A 3,549-nucleotide genomic window follows, 5' to 3' on the forward strand; every position below is an offset into this window, starting at 1 on the left:
ATCATCGTATTTTTATAATGTGGCGTCCCTATATGACCGTTTTCGCCACGAAAACGGTCATATAGTTAAGGGCTTAGCTAATTTAGCATAATCCCTAATGAACCTTCTGTAGTATCCAGACAATCCCAAAAATGAGCGTAACGCTCTCAATGTTTTAGGTATTTTATAATTAAAAATACACTTAACTTTCTCTGGACATGTCTTAATCTCTTCATTAGTAACGACGAATCTTAAAAATTCTACCTCCTTCCGAAAAAATTTCGATTTTTCGGGTGATAATCTCATTCTTGCCCGTTCTAGTTTGCTCAGAATTTTATTCACATATTCCATGTGAGCATTTTGAACAGATGAATAAATTATTATGTTATCCATATAGACATGACATATATTGCCGACATCCTCTCTTAAAATGTCATCAATCGCTCTTTGAAAAATACTTGGGGCATTTTTAAGTCCAAATGGTAAGCGACAAAATTCATATTTTCCATTATTCACACTGAAAGCTGTTTTTGGTCTATCTTCTTCTGAAAGAATTATTTGATGAAATCCAGATTTCAGGTCCAGTGTAGTAAATAGTTTTGATTTTCCTAGATTTGCAAGTATAACTGAGTTATCAGGTATTGGATATTTATCCGCTACTGTTTTCTCATTAATCTTTCGGTAGTCTATGACCATTCTTTAATTTTATAAACCATGCTCATCTAATCCTTTTTTTCCAACGACATGAATAGGTGAATTGTATGGGGAAGAAAACTTCTGGATTATACCATCCTTTAGTAGAGAGTTAATCTCTTTTTTAATAAACTCTCCTGCTGACATAGGGTACGAATATGCCCTAGTATAAATTGGATCATCCGTAAATAATTTAATTTTCGCCTTCACATTTGTGTTGAAAGGCAAGGTTCTATTGGGGTCTGCAAAGGCTTCTCTATTGTTCATGATTATTTTTTCTATAATTGAATTAACCTATTCAAAAGTCCAATGGTTGAGTTTTTCTTCTCCACTTCTGTGGAAAAGAACACCATTTTTTGTATCAATACTAGCTTCAATTTCTTTAAGGAAATCATAGCCAATGATTCCATCAAAGGAAGCAAGATTTGGTAGTAAGTAAAAATTTGTAATTTTACCTAAAATGTATATTTTACAATATTCTGAAATCTTATTCGTCCCGTTAATTGATTTAACTTGGAATGGGTATGTAAGTGTTTTGATAATTTTTAGAAAATCTGACTTGTTAATATAATTTTTGGATGTTCCTGTATCGGTGACCGATTTAAATTGCTCAAGTACGGGCGCTTAAAACCATGGTTTTCCTGGAAGGATGGTTGTTGACTCGTAAAATCCTGTCGATGTCCTGATTCCGTCTTTTTACTGTAGGTCTAAAATATGAAGTACTTGGATCTACTTCCATAGGGATTGGTGTATCCCTCCGATAATGCGGCGTGTTTCGCGCGACTATCGGCTGTTCTTTACGTTGAAACGTATATTGTTTGTTATTTCCATTCTGAATATTGTAGCGTGGATTACGCTGAAAAGCAGTTCTTGCTAACGCGAATGTGTTAGCAAAGTCATACCTTTGATGGTTTAGCTCTAGTTCCTGCGCCTGTGCGAGCGCAGTTGTCAAGTCTGGAGGGTGTGACGAAAATAAAATGTCACATATAGGTCGACGTAGACCTGATATGAATATTCGAAGAGCATTTTGTCTTGCTCTTTCGTTTAAGGCATTTATTAAGGCATTATTGCCATTATTATCCATAATAATTTTATTTATTATGAGGGTCAACTGTTTATCGACCGCATCATAATATTCTGTAATAGTCATACGTCCTTGTCTTAGAATACTTAATTCATTTTCAAGGACATGTAATGGACGTTTGTCCGAATATATTTGGTCAAGGCGTGAAATTATTGCTTGAAAATTCAATACGGTATTGAATGCACTTAATGTTGCATTCGCGCTTCCCGCAATTTTATTTCTTAAAATACCTATCGCAATATAATTGGTTTCTGAGCCTTCTTCGTAATAATTCATTGCGAAGTGGGCTGCTTCTCTCCAAGCCGGATATTCGGCTGGATTTCCCTTAAAAATTTGAACGGATTTTATGAGATCTAAGTAAGTAAGAGTTATTTATATGATTATTTACTCCATGCCTAATGGTCACGGGTCTATATGGTTCAACCTGTGTAAGCTGTAAAAGTTCGATCGAACGAGTCAAATTATCGATTCGTTTCGACAACCTATCAGTAGAAGCGTTCATTGCCGCTTCTATTAAGCTCAAAATTTGGTCTCTGTGCATGATTCCTGTCAACGTTTTTGATTTGTGATTTCCAATTAAATTTATATTGTCTGTAGTAAAATAAAAGGTAAATCAAAGCACAAAAACAACAAATAAAAAACAACAGACAACAACAAATAGACAGACAAATGGAAATGGAAATTATTATTTTTAAATTAAATTTTAAAATAGAGATTTAAAAACCACATCTTTTTTTTAAAAAAAAACAAAATTATTACTAAAAATTAAATTAAAAAAAAAATTTTAGAAAATTTGTAATTTTAGCAATATTTAAATCAAAATAAATTTTTATTTAGTCAATAATTTTAATAACTTGAATAATTTTAGGCAAAAAGGAAAATTATTCTTAATAATTACATTTAGAATCACACAATTTACACAATATTCACATTTAAATAATTTTAATAAAATCTTTTAAAGTTACAAATATATTTACTTTTGAATTCGACTTTCTTAGTCAATTTGTATTTAAAATTTTTACTTAGTAACTAACAAAATTCTTAAAAGATAGCACTCACATAAATAACATTATACTTTCTTTTATCGATCCTTCGCTGAATTTGTCCAATTTCCAATTTTTTAGGCCGTTGTTGCAGCTTCAATCCTTCTGCTTGTTTCCAACGATGGCATACGACGGCTATTGTATGCTTCTCTCAAAAAAATTAACTGCAACTTTTAACTTTTAAATTAATTTAAATTAACTGAAATAAATCTCAAGTTCAATTTTATTAATTTATTTCTATTATAAATATGAGTTTTGGATTTTAATTTCACACTTAATTTCACGAATTTATTGAAATTGTAAATTAATTTTAATTATTTCAAATTTTATTAATTGTATTAGTTTTTCTAAATTTTAATTTCACAAATTCATTAAAAGTTCCACTTTATAGTTACTAGTTTTTAAATTCACTTTTACAATATGGATTCAAAGCTTCAATTCTTCAATTCAATTCTTTTACAAATTAACTTTTAACAGAATTCAAAGCACGTTGTGCTGGGCGCTAGTTAAATGAAATTACCGTTCGGTTTCAGATGAAAAACAAATCTGTTTATTTTAATTCTTAATTTCTTAAATCTACCTTAACATTCTTAATCTAAGTTTTTTTTACTTTAAAGAAAATGCTGAGTTGCAGTTCACATGCTGCAACCCGATTCTAGTAAACAAATTTTATGTAACCTGTCAACAGTATTATGAGCACATTTCAATACTGTTGTAAGCAGGTATAATAATTTAGAAGTAATAATAAAA

The sequence above is a fragment of the Teleopsis dalmanni genome, chromosome 1, assembly GCF_002237135.1.
Source record: "Teleopsis dalmanni isolate 2A chromosome 1, ASM223713v2, whole genome shotgun sequence".
NCBI lineage: Eukaryota > Metazoa > Arthropoda > Insecta > Diptera > Diopsidae > Teleopsis > Teleopsis dalmanni.